Source organism: Balearica regulorum, chromosome 2, assembly GCF_011004875.1.
Source record: "Balearica regulorum gibbericeps isolate bBalReg1 chromosome 2, bBalReg1.pri, whole genome shotgun sequence".
NCBI classification, from domain to species: Eukaryota; Metazoa; Chordata; class Aves; order Gruiformes; family Gruidae; genus Balearica; species Balearica regulorum.
Window position 1 is genome coordinate 110,679,912 of NC_046185.1, and position 13,040 is coordinate 110,692,951.

The 13,040-nt window shown below is 42.5% G+C and overlaps 1 long non-coding RNA gene across 1 annotated transcript in view; it reads left to right on the forward strand.

The window, feature by feature from the left end:
• Window positions 1-5,988, forward strand: part of LOC142600497 (uncharacterized) — a 33,499-nt gene extending 27,511 nt beyond the window's left edge. Inside the window, exons 3-4 of the long non-coding RNA XR_012834007.1 lie at window positions 331-533; window positions 4,545-5,988. This is a non-coding gene — a long non-coding RNA (uncharacterized LOC142600497). The remainder of the gene's footprint in view (window positions 1-330; window positions 534-4,544) is intronic.
• The last annotated feature ends 7,052 nt before the right edge of the window (window positions 5,989-13,040 follow it).

Consider the following 13,040-nt stretch of genomic DNA (forward strand, 5'->3'; position numbering starts at 1 on the left):
AATACTGTTAGCACTGTTCAGACAGGCAGCAGGCATGGTTTCATGCAAAGAATGCGTGGTCATTTTCATAAGGTTTTTGTGAATAAGGCCAGACAAAGCTGCAGGAGATCCCTAATGTTTTTGATGGGACTACTGTCACGTCAAAACATCATGTGCCAACTTCTTGCTTTACTGTAAATTGGTTATAAGGAAAATACAGGCAGTAGGACTGACAGTACTAGATATTGTCTTGGAGTGTGAGGTTGAGGAACCCTGTTGAATCCTTAGGAATGTCTGAATATTCTTCGTCTGCTACATATCCACTCCTTTGCATTTTCTCTTTTGTTCTAGGTGGAGTCTGGATAAGAGCTATCAGGAGAGCTTTTTAGCTGGATTGAGGCTACCAAGTGATAGCGATCTTGAACCACCATTTTAGAGGAGTGGCACATAACAGCCTGTTGTTATGCCGAGTGCGTTACAGGACAAATAACACTGCCTGCTTCTTCAGCTGCCTAAAAGTCAAGGCATAGACACTGAGCTTCAGTCTGAATACGGTAAGTCAGGCCTCAAAAGCCTGCATTCATTGCACGATTGAGTTTAAAATAATTATAGTTATCAGCCTATATCATAACTGTTTTAAACCAGCCAGGGGAAAAATCACTAGAGCACAGTGCTGTGTAGCTGACACTCATATTGCCAGATCTCTCCCTGTTGTACTAAATCTACAGTAAATGGGGTCTTGTTAGTACAGCCTAGCACTGAGCTGATGTTGGGTTGCATTTCACTATCTCAGTTACAGCAGCGCTGAGGCTGGAAAACTGCAATGAATCACTGGAAAAGCCCTGCCCACTGCCAAAAACCAGTCTTGCTTCTTGGCCATGACAAAAGCTCAAGATTTCTTTGTGCAACCTGAGTTTACTTCCTAAACTGGAAAGCACAGAAGACTTTTCCTAAGCTGGTCAGTTACTTAAGCGAAGAAAATGGCACCCTACATTTTTTACTAGGGTAGAAAAACAAGAATCTGAAAGCGGTTACCAAAGTGGCAACTGTCTTACCTACAGATACAGTATCCCTAAAGGTTACTGCATCCCTAAAGAGAGAGTAACCTTTCAAAAACCTATCTATGTAGGATACAGTATCCCTAAAGTATCCCTTAAGGTTCTGTATCTCTAAAGATACAGCAACCTTTCAAAAACCTCATCCTGGATTTTCCTTGCAATTTGCTGGGCTCCCTTTAAGAGAAAGTTTCCCCCAACTGAAACCTTGGTGGCTAGAGAGATGGGGGAGGAAGGGCAGTGTAACTGACAGTTCTTCTTTTGTATAAAGATGAAAACCAACTGGTTGCTCCAGTTGGCCTTTAGGCCAGCATTTGATAAAACTTTGTCCCTTTGCTGTTCTCATTAAATCCTTTCTGGTGTCACACTCACATATGCAGCCCTATCCCATTCCCACATAACCCCCATGCATACTCTTTCTTCTTTATAAACGTCTATTTATGGCTTGAAAAGCTTGTATCAGAATTGAAGCTATTTAAATCTCTCGTGATTTCTTATGTTTATTCTTTTGGCATCTGAGCACAGTTGCTAAAAGTCTGCGAATGGTTGCTGCTCCCATTTGAATTTTCCTCTCCCCACCCCCAAACCAGGTGACATTTTTAGCTTCAAATTGTGTAGCAGGGAGCACGATAAACATCAGGTCTGAGAGAAATGGGAAACAACATGATGGGGCTGCAGTGTTAGGTGCTGCAAACAGTCCAACTCTCCATATTAAAAATCAACCGCTTTTTTTGCTTAAAGTGTGAACAGTCCATCAAAAAGCTACATGAAATCCATTTTCTGGGTGATGGAATGTACGCCTGCCTAGTTTGTTTCCTATTAGGTTATTAACACTTACTGCATCTGTAACTGCTGGGTATTGAAGGAAGGACTTAACTTTCTACCAGAACCCTGGGACTAATTAAAACATTGCCATTAACGTTTAATGAGAAAGTTGTTACTTTCACCAGTACACTGACTTAGACTCTTAGTCCCATAAAACACAAATGGCACATACTGAATCACAGTTAACAAGCGGATTTGGGGAGAAACACAATGAGAGGAGTGCAGCTTGTTGCATAAGGTAAAAATGGTTGGTTACTTCTTACTTTCCCCACCAGTACTGGATATTATATATGCTAGCTAGTATTCATCTCTCAGCAAGGCATCCAGACTTTGTAGGGCCAGTTCTTTCTTCCAGTAAGACCTTTGCATCATAAAACGGCCCAGACAAAACATCCCCAGGGGAAAATCCCATGCTTATAGGAACTTCCAAGCCAGGGTACAGCACCAGTTGCTTGCCTAGCTGCTGGTCTTGGGTTGAGGAGAATGGCCTGTTAGAAAGGAATGGCCAACACAAATGGAGAAGAACAAATAAGAGACTTGAGGGTGTGTCTAATGGATCCCAATATCAGGGACAGGAAAGGAGGAAGTTTTGCTCCTCTTCTGTACCATCCTTGGGTAGAGGAGCAGATCTGGTAAATTTTAGCTCTGTATATCTGTCAGCCAATTCTGCTCTCCTATTGTTTGTACATACATAGAGTAAACTAGCCAACTCTATCTTCTCTGGTACCAAGTTATGCCTCATTTAAAGTCATTTCATTTACACTGAAGTGGTGTCACATGAGAAGAGTAACGTTTGGAGACTATGGGTCCTCATTACTAATGTTACAAAGGTTAAAAAAATACTACAAGCCATTTCACAATGCATTTATGGAGAGAATGGTAAAAGCAGTCAATAGTGCATTTTATTCCAAACGTTTCATTTAACAAAGATTAAATACACATCTGAAAACTGTCACGTTGAGGTATATTCCTAATCTGGCTTTGCTCTTGCTTGTAGGGGTATAAATCAAGAATTACTGTAATGAAGTCAGCAAAGTCATTACCCTGTATTAAACTCAAAAGAGAGTAAGTCTTGCTTTTCACCTCTACAGCAAATCCCATTCAATTCACTGTGAATACAACACTACGTTTAAGTGCAATGCAAGAACAGAGCCAATTGGTAAATCTGTGCTCTAAAGTCAGTACAGAGTTCTTGAGCTGAATTTCCATCTGAGTACTCTTGAACACTGCAGCACTAAATCTCCTTTTCCTGCAGTGTAATCTAGTTCTTTTCCCCAGAAAGAATTCTGTTTTCCTTTTTGTAAACAGAGACCACATGAAACTCATGGTTGTCTTCTGAGGAAAAAACCTCAAAGACCGTAGCTTCATATATATTAAAAAAACAACAACCCACAAACTTCTGTTTTGAAGCTAAATGCAGTTTTTGAATCTATCAGCATTTTTTATTCCATACCAGTTTCTGCATAGCAGAAATTATACACCCTTAGGATGGTAACAACTACAATAAGTCGTTAAAAACAAATTATCTAGGAAAGTAATTTTTTCCATTGTGTAAGTGTCTTGTCATATATTAGTGAAATGAATTAGTCACATAGCACACCTTTCACAACCTCAAAAGAATTAAATTATGGCCCATACGTTCCCACGGTGTAATAGGAGCAGCTCTCCTCTTTGCACATACACCACTATCACTCCACAGTTTCTGATTATGTTTTATTCATATGTAATCATAAATCACTCACAAATCAGTCCAAAGCCTAAAATTAACCAAAGCAGTTCATATTTCTGGCGTGAGCTATTCTATTTGCACATCTTTCCAGATTAAAACATTTCTTGTTGTGATATGGAAAGATTCCAGGTACGTGGTGTTTGACAGAAAAAGGTGACAGCATGACATGTAGGAGATGTATGCATGGGGAAGGAAGGAAAAGCAACAGGGAAAGAAAGGGACTTTTGCTTTTGACCCACTCAGTAGAAGAAAGTCAACTGAGCGATAGCTACCCAATTCATCCATTGATTTAGCACTCTGCTTTCTGGGACTGTTCAGAGTAGAGAAGGCTCGAGGGGGATGTCATCAATGCATGTAAATACCTGAAGGGACAGTGTGAAGAAAAGGGAGCCAGGTTCTTTCCAGCGGTGCCCAGTGATGGGACAGAGGCAATGGGCACAAATTGAAACACAGGAGCTGCAGTCTGATCATTAGGAAACATGTTTTTCCCTGTGAGGGTGACTAAGTGCTGGTACAGGTTGTCCAGGGAGGTTGTGGAGTTTCATCCATGGAGATACTCAAAAGCTGTCTGGACATTGTCCTGGGCAACAGGCTGTAGACAACTCTGAGCAGCAGGATTGGACAAAGTGACCTCCAGAGGTCCCTTCTGACCTCAGCTCGCCTGTGATCTGTGATGCTGCTTTGGTCTCTTGTGAATGAGAAAGCAAGACACCTCATTTTCTTGGTGGCTCCCTTCAAGCAGGAACAGCAGATTTTAGAAATGCAAAGGCTGCAGCCAGGAGCTCTGGAAGGGACCCCAACAAGCATGTAGAGTTTGCAGTAGGAAGGAATGAAATGCTTGTGGGGTCAGGATGGGCAACCTTATATCTGACAAATTAATAGAAACAAAGCAGGAGTCCAAGAATTACATTTTACTTCCACTTCAATCACTCCAAGTAACATTCCTATCCTTTCAGGGAGGGAGAGCTGTGACATAACTAATAAATATACTTCAAGTATCACCTGATGACTACAGCTTTGTGCCAGTGGCACTGGGAGCACAGGAGAGATGCTGAGAACTACTGTGAAAGGACTTGTCATGTGCAAAAGCAAAGCAGAGAAATCTGGATGCCTAAATTTTATGACATTTAATTTCAGTGCAGACTACTGAGACCTTGGTGGTTTCTGGGGTTATTAATCATGGTTTTTGGACTGATTACCACGTCATTCTCCTGCACAGGATGAAGATAAGCGCATCAAGGGTACTTAGGTCCAGGAGCTTTACAGTACCAGTTGCTGGTGCTGCAAGCTGCAACACTTAGCATGGCCATAGACAAGAATCCCAGACTTTGGGGCTGCACTGTGATCACACTGGGGGAAACACAGAAAAAAGGGTCAGAAACCTCCCCCACCTGTGACTAGCTTGTCTTCTTGAATGCCAGCTCTCTTACGTGCTAAGAAATAGCTGAGCTGGACTTAATGCAGCAGTGGGCAGCAGAAAACGTTAGAAGCCAAGTTCAGTGCCAGGCTCAACACTGCCTTTCTCAGAAGTCACCTTCCTGGAACACTTCCTATCAGCATGGCAAGACAAGGTGGCAATTTCTTTTTCTTCCTTAAGTGCATTTAGCAAAAGGGCAGGATAGAGAAGGCTGAAACTTTGACAAACATGAACTCTGTAATGCTAAGCCTCAGTTCGAGCAAAGGTGCAGCACTTTCAAACCATACCGGGCACATAAGGGCAACCCTGGCAAGCAAGATACAAAAGTGCAATTGCAGCTTTAATGTAGAAGTAGCAAGTTGCTGTCTGATACTGAAGATAGAACATGTTGCCAAGTTCCAAAGAAGGCATTTTTTTCATAATCTGCAGTAGACAACCCTGTTATCAAATAATAATGCCTTCATCTTTTGAGGGTGCTGTTGGAAGTGGAGAAGGAGCTCTTTTCACATCTCGCTCTGTTCTGCCTCAGCTTCTAATAAATACAAGTGCCTGCAGCTGAAAAGCTCTATGCTAAAATGCCTGGGTTTCTCTAACGGAGACCTCAGAGAAGCACTTCTGGGGTTAACATATTGTTTTGCCCAAGCATATACAAGTGTATTGCAGAAGGCACTATGCAAATAGTGTTCACAGAGTTTATAATTTCCTGTTGGAACAGCAAAGAAAAGAAGGTCATTGATTTAAACCAGAGAATACAAATGATTTTCCTGCCCACAAAGCTGCCAAATGCTTGGAGTTATTGATTTTTTTTTCCTCCCTGCTGCTAACCAACACTTCTGGTCCTGTCATGGGCATCATCAGCTTATTGACTAAGTAAACATAACCCATTAAGCTGAACATTTTAAAAATAATAGAAAATTACAGTGGCTATAGTAAAAAAACCCCATCTTGCATTCCAAAAAATAAAATAAAAAGGAGAGGAAAAACAGTCCTGAAGTTAATTAACTTTTATGTAGATTCAAGTTTCTGGAATTTAGGTTTGCATCCAAAAGAGAGAGACAGGAATAAATTGAAAGAAGAATGGGGAGGGGAAAACAGAAAAAAAAAAGCCTTTTTCCTAAAAGGGAGCCAAAACCAGGAGGGTACAGGGAAGTGGGTACTTCGAATTTTCAGACCCCCAGGAAAAGAAAAAATTATTGCAAAAATGAGATTGAAAGGGTAAAAAGGTTGTGGCAGCAGCATGGTAAAGGCATGGTTTTATTTATTTATTTATTAGCAGCAGGAGGTCTGTGCTGTTGTCTGAATTTTTATTTTTTTTTTGAAGCCAGAGCTGAGCACAGCTGATGCCTGGCCTTGGAACATGTCAGTTTGAAGATAGCACTTACGGTATTAATAAATGTAGAACAATACTTGCTGTCAAGTTGGTTTACAAGGCAGTAGTTCACTGAAGGGGGTCTGACAATGTCAAAAGCATTAGACCAGAGCCAGCAAATGCTTATACACTACAGCTGAACCCAAAGATGAATTGTTGCCTTGGATCTGACTTTAAGGCAGCTGTCTGCTCTGGAGAGCATGTGTCTGTCCTGAAGAAGCAGGGAAACAAGTTGCTTTTTCTCTCCTCCTCCAACCATCTGCCTACACGCAGAAGGCAAGGAGCAAGATGCGAATGTGAACAAATTGTAGTGTGTTGTAAATGAACAGGGATGCCTTGCAGACAAAATAATCTTCAAAAGTAGGAGCACACGCTCAGGAGAGGTGTTTAGAGGCAACTCTCAACAGCAGGGAGACAGCTACCAGGCTGGCTTTCCCCTGGGCCTGGCTGTTGCAGGTGCGGCTGCTGGCTTCCCTGGCCAAGAGCCTTGCGGTCCTTTGGTGTAAGAGCTAGTAGCGAGAGAAGAGCCAGTTGGAAGAGACACCAGGAGGGAAGTAAACAAACAGATTACAAAGTGATGAAAAATAAGGGTATCAGCCCTCTATAGTGACTTAGAAGGTGTGACCATTTCCTCCACCCCCTCACCCTCATGCCTGTCAACTGAAGAACACTATTAAGGCAGGTAGTCACAGATTATAATGACCTGTTAACAGCTTCTTTAATTTTCTAATAAGTGCCAACTATGGCTGCTGTAATTATTCTGCTGGTCCAACAACACGCCCTGTGCCAGGCTGCAAAATACTTTTTTTTTTCCTGGAACACATTGTCGTTGTCTCTTAGCATGTGTGTACTGCACATGGGGCAATTTCATACCTAAGTAAAATTACATCTTAGGCTGTCAGAGCATTTTGCAGCCATTAAATGTTTGCTATCTTCCAGTGAAGTAGGAACCAGGAAGTGTTTAGTCACTTACGTTTACATGTGTGAACTGAGACACCCAAAGTTTATGGTTTTAGCCACAATGATACAGTGAGTCAGTCCCTGAGCTGCTTGTGAAACCTGGAGCACTGTCTTCTGCTTTACCTGCACTGGTGTCATATGAACTGCAAAAGCCACAGATAAATTGGAAGTAACACCGACTAGGGGCTTTTTCTATCTAAGCAGAGGTCCCTGAGAATAACATTGTATAAAAGTGATGGTATCTCTTTATCACTCTTCCTAATTCCCACAAAGAGAGAGCTGAGTAGCATGCAATGAGAAAAAAAACACAAAAACAAACGGAAAAATGTCGTGTGTTGTGGTCAAAGGTAAAGTCTTTCCTCTGCAGCCTTCAATTTAAGAAGTCTGTGGGCATGGATCCCTGCCAGCATCATTAGCAACAGTGATTCCCCGCTAAACTGGTCCTGTTTCCTTTTCTAATGGATCACAGCACACCTATGTGTCTTGTGTATGCCAACATCTGTCACATTTCATTGTATTTAGCTCTTGATAATTTAGCATTTGATCAGCATACCCCACAAACAAGTATTGAAGATTACAGTAGCAATAAGTTTATGAGGAAATAATATATGTTGTTGTAGCAGCCCTGTGTGAAAGCTACTAGTGAGGGTGTGTCTTGAAAATACCATAAAGCAGCCTAATTTCCAAAGATCCTAGCACTTTTAGGAAACAATGGTCCTGTAAACGTATTGCCTGCTGAGCATACACAAAGCACCCAATACGTTTGAAAAATCTCACCCATCAACAGTACGTAAAAGCGTGGTTTGTGCTTTTGTCCCACTCTTGGACTGTCACAGCTCCTTGTTGGGCAAAGCCCTATGCTGTAGCGCCATAGGAAAAGCTGGTCCCCATATCCCTAAAGGTAGGTTCGCTGTAGGAAACAGCCCTGGAGTTGTGCTGAACCTGTCTAGGCTGGTATGTTTTACCCTAAGAGAGGGGATGGTGCATGAACAGGGGGACAGCCCAGGTCTTGGGAGACCAAGTGCAACCTGGCACAGGCTTCCTGTGAAGTCATTCTGTGTTTTTCTGCCACAGCTCCGCAAAAGGAAAAAAAAAATCCCTGCCTTCCCTTACAGGAGCTATAGAAGGACCTAAGATTTAGTGAATAAAATACAGACTTCATTTAAAGCGTTCAACAGAGAGATATTTTTTCTCTCAAATATTTTCCCACATGTTCTGAGGAGGAAAATATGGATTGCAGTCAGCTGTTCTCTGAAATCCTCTTGCCCTGACTCATTTTTGGAAGAGAAGCTGATTCACATCAACTGTCTTGTGAGTATCCAGCATATCTTTTCCTTTTCCAAGGGTGGATGGATAAATCGGTAGCAACTCCTCAGATCAAGTTAAAGGTCTGACACCAGATGCTGCACGTGCAAACGGTGTGGCAGGCTTCACCACTACTTCGCCCTTTTGCTGTCTCCATCTCCCAAATTGCACAGCTGTGTGCTCAGGTTAACAACCTGGATCTGTCTGAATGGAAACCTTCAAGTATTCTGGGAGTTTCTTTTCTTTCTTTTTCTTTTTATTTCAGTGGTTCCCATCATCACTTTTTTTTCCCCTTTTTGTCTTTTTGAGAACAGAATGTTTCTAGGTCAGAATCCCTGTCGGTCTTGTGCTGTTTTTGGTGTTCAGTGCTTATTAAAAAGTCACGAGTCTTTGAGTTATTTTTTCCCCTAGATCTTAATTTGTGTAACAGATTTAGCTCATACTGAACCAGTTCTGCTCATATGGGCAAGGACCAACTTCTGGAAGCTATCCAGGTGTCCAAGATGTCTCGAAAGTAATTAGTTTTCCTCAAAGCCTTAGGCTTTAAGTGTTGATCTAATGTATTTCAAAGCGACTTGACTTTCAGAAGAAGGGTAGGGTCTGCATTTTCTGAAGGTGGGGCCCTTCTGGGAACAGTGTAAAGATGGGCACTTGAAATAAACTTACCACATCTGAGAATCTGGGAGAATTTAGGGTAGCATTTTATGTATTTTTGGTTTTCAGTAGGAAGTACAAATAAGAGCAAGGTGTTTGTGAAGTGCGAAAAGTGTTGTGCTGCTATAATTACTATATAATAAAAGGCATATCAGCAAGTTGTTTGGCCTCAGGGCTGAAAACCTTCCCGTCTCCACTGATATTTTTAAAGGCTTTGTAAATCGGGCTCCATGCTGATCACAGCAGAGTAGATCACATCTTTTACCCCCTCATTTCCAGAAGCAGGCATGTTACAAGGGAACAAGTATCATATGATTTATACTGTGTTCCTGCCTTAAACATTTTTTTCCCTGTGACTGTCCCCCCTGGCATTCAGTCCCTTTAGGTCACTGTCTACTGCGTGCCTATTTAATGCATGCATGTAGATTGTATTATTGAAGTAGTAAGACTACAGACAGGCATAAGCCTTATCAGGACTGGAATAGCGACTCTAAACTTCCAGGCAGGTACTAACTTTTAACAGGCACATACAGTTCCTAGCCCAATGACACCTGCAATACTTCTATGAAGTTTTGTGACCATTTCTTTTCTCTGTACAAGGTAAAATGTGCCAGGAATGTTATTGCAGACTCCTTGTCTTTCTTGATGCTTTTTTCCCCATCTCAGGATTAGTAAGTTGACTTAAAGCTAGACAGGTCGTTGGTTTTGGCTTTGAGAACTTGTCAGTGTCTTTGGCATAATTAGTGTATTGGCACAAATAGATGCCCACAGACTGGCAAGAGAGCTAAGTAGTTACCACTGCATAGAAAGCATTGCAAGCTCTTTGATCCTTCCATGAGAAATGGCTTGGTACTCTTCACTGATCACTTACCTTGCAGGTTTGGTGAACCTATTCTAGGAAACTACACACAGAAAATACACATCACCACTATGAAAACCTCCCTGGCTTGACAGTCCACTTCTGCTAAGCTCTTGCTAAGCACAGAGTGCTATTCCCTCTCATCCTGACAGCACGAGACAGTCAAAGGACTATATTTGCTATTTCTTTATGTGATTCTTTTGTTTTAACGTGCCCATTTGGAAGCTAGGCTGTGACGCATGCTGTGGGGAGGCATGGGTACAGCATGGAGCAATCTCTTTGAACCTTGGCATTGCAGCACTCGTGAGCTCACTCCCAGCGGCAGGGAAGCAAGAAGCTGTCGTATAGTTTTCTCAGGCAAACCACTCACTCTTAAACCCATAAACACTACTGGTCTTTTCTTCCTGCACCTTGGATGCAACTTTTTCATTTACCATTCTTATGAATTCTTACTCTTAAATCCTTTGCAATTCACCTCTAAACACAAAAGGTGACATTCACACCTTCCCCCCCCCACCACCCCGTGTCCAATTACAGAAAACATACAATTAGGGATGTTAATGACAGATTATTAGGCATTAACGTATAACGCAGTGCTCCAATAACAGCAGAAATGGGTCACACTGTAGGTATAATTACCCCGCCTTTTCCAGTAACACGCCCTAGTTCGTGCCTCTTTTCTGCGATACCCCTCGTATTTCAGTACAAAGCATCGTCAGCTCTAGTTGTCTCGGAGGATGATCTGGAGCAGGTTGTTGAACTGGCTGGCACATGAACCTGGCCTTCAAAAAGACTGAATAAACTAGGTTGTAGCATCTTTGCACCTTAGGAGCAAAGCAAAAAAGGATTTAGGCACCTGCCTTTATTACCTGCAGTTAGGAAAACAGACTATTTCACAGAGGGATAAACCAAGGGATGGCAGGAGAAGGTTCCTCAGACAATGGGAACAGTGACCCCACCATTTCTGTCTGCCCGGCACTGGGGTGGTGCAACAGTCTGCAGGGGAAGAGGGCACCTAGAGAGGTGAAGGTGGGCAGGCAGGAAGAAAAGAAATGCAGTATAGGCGAGCCCACCGGAGGAGGCTGCCTAGCTTAAGAGCACATGGGGAAGTAGGCTGTGACAGTGGAGTACAGAAGATGTATGAAGATATATAAATATATAGAAACGTGCAAATGAGAGCACCCAAGAGAGGAGGAAAAGGAAATGAAACTAAAATATCTGTAGGCACCATGTCAGGCTTTGTACTAACTGAGCAAGCCACCTGCATTGTAGCGTGTGCCCCAGGAGATGTGATACAAAAATGAGGTGGCTGTTTAGAGTCCTTAATCACTCTATGGACTCCTTTCACTTTTCTTGTCATTAGCTAGCAGCAAAGGCAGAAATAAACTTAAGGCAGTTTCGCTGGCTTGCAGTAATCTCCTCATACATAGAGTTGTCCCTTCAAAGCATTTTAACCAGTGTAAGTTATACATTTTTAGGAGACAATCCACAAGAAGACCTGGAAGGGACCATTTCAAAGCTGGCTAAAAAGGTGGTTTTACTTCCCTAAATGCCAAAATATGCCTTTTCAGTGCATCTGGAGAAAAACCACTGAGAGAAAAAAAAAGTATTACTCCTACTTTTGGTTTGACTGAATTAAGCAAACTTCTTTCCTACAAGTTGCTGAGATTTTGGTGAAGGCAGATAGTACAGGCAATGTCTTTGGTATTTCTGAACATGCTGTCAGAGGCACAATTTGTGCTGTTACTCTCAGAAATGAGGTAGATGATAGTATAAGGACTGTTTCTGTTTAAAAGGGGAAAATAATATGCTGAAATGATCATAGTATCACAGAATGGTTTGGATTGGAAGGACCTCAAAGATCATCTAGTTCCAACCCCCCTGCTGCAGGCAGGGACACCCTCCACTAGACCACATTGCCCAAAGCCCCATCCAACCTGGCCTTGAACACTTCCAGGGAGGGGCCATCCACAACCTCTCTGGGCAACCTGTTCCAGTATCTCATCACCCTCATAGCGAAGAATTTCTTCCTATATCTAATCTAAATCGACCCTCCTTCAGCTTAAAACCATTACCCCTTGTCCTGTCACTACACCCCCTCATAACAGTCCTTTCACCATCTTTCCTGTAGGCCCCCTTCAGGTACTGGTAAGCCACAATTAGATCTCCCCAGAGCCTTCTCTTCTCCAGGCCGAACAATCCCAACTCTCTCAGCCTGTCCTCATAGGAGAGGTGCTCCAGCCCTCTGATGATTATGATCCCGTTGAAACATTTTGCTGTACTGTCCTCTCTTTGGTAACAGTACTGATGATGAAGGTGTTTTGTAGACAGTGAGTGTCAAGAAGCTGTCTCTAAAATGTTGTCCTGGTATGTTATTAGTACAAAAATTGGCTCACACACAAATGCCTTATGGATCTTACAAGATCAATGGATGGGCAAGAGAGCAAGAATGTGAAATACAAGTGTGTGCTTGTGCTTGTCTGTGGTTTGCCCTCATCTCCTGTGACTTCAATGACTACCTGGGTGGCTTGCAAAAACCTGGACCTGAGGCTGACTCAAATCCCACCAGCCCAAGGGAGAGTTCATTGCAGAAGGGTTAGGCAACAGTTCCAGCCTTGAAGTTAGATGCTCAGGCCCATGTTCAGGCCTATTGATAAGTTTTAATTAATAGTACTCTTTTGCCACACATATTTAGTGTGTCATGCTGACACCTCAGGACTACAGTGGTTCAAAGTGGTTTAAAGGCTCCCAGCTGCTTATATCAGTGGCCTGGAGTATATTGTCTTGGCCAGGCGGGTAGGCAGTGGCTCAAATTGAGATAGTCCATAGTGATCACGCTGCATTTGCATGGATCAAGTTGCTTCTCTCTGATTTCAGAGCAGTATTAT